The 653-nt window shown below is 46.7% G+C and overlaps 1 non-coding gene across 1 annotated transcript; it reads left to right on the top strand.

Moving 5' to 3' along the window:
* Positions 1-244: 244 nt before the first annotated feature.
* Trnap-agg (transfer RNA proline (anticodon AGG)) lies at positions 245-316 on the top strand. Its single transcript has one exon. It is a non-coding gene; the product is annotated as a tRNA-Pro (tRNA).
* The last annotated feature ends 337 nt before the right edge of the window (positions 317-653 follow it).

The following is a 653-nucleotide window of genomic DNA, read 5'->3' as shown; positions in this document are numbered from 1 at the left end:
ACTTAACGTTTTTGGCGCTCATACTGGTTGGGATGGGCTGTGCTACACTAGCCGCTCTGTGTCAGAATCTCGCTGACGTTCTTGCAACGTTGATCAAAAAGGCGGCCTGATGCTTCAGATAAGGCGCAGCGTCTCTCTCTCCGTGTAGCGTGCTTGGCTTTTATCGCCTGCAACACGTGCGTCGTCCAACCGGACAGAACCGGTTTCGCTGAGAAAACTCTCGGCAAAAGCCCACCCACATCGTGGCTCGTTGGTCTAGGGGTATGATTCTCGCTTAGGGTGCGAGAGGTCCCGGGTTCAAATCCCGGACGAGCCCACTTTTTATTGAATCAAAGTTACATTAAACAGTTATCATGTGTGTTACGTATTTCTTTTCGTATACGTATAAACATAAAACAGCTTGCGACAGGATATCTTTGGATATGCTTTCTTTAACTGTTTAGCCGGGATTAGTCTGACACAGTTGAATACTTAAGGTGCTGATGAAATCGTATTGCCGCACGATACAGCAAATCGTTGTGGTTCCTCTAATCTATGCTAGGGTACTGCGATATGTGGATTTAGGGGAGAAGTAGAGATGGATAGATAGATAGATAGATAGAGAGAGAGAGAGAGAGAGAGAGAGAGAGAGAGAGAGAGACGGATGTCAGAAG

The sequence above is a fragment of the Schistocerca gregaria genome, chromosome 2 (genome assembly GCF_023897955.1).
Source record: "Schistocerca gregaria isolate iqSchGreg1 chromosome 2, iqSchGreg1.2, whole genome shotgun sequence".
NCBI lineage: Eukaryota > Metazoa > Arthropoda > Insecta > Orthoptera > Acrididae > Schistocerca > Schistocerca gregaria.
This window is presented reverse-complemented; position numbering and strand designations above follow the sequence as displayed.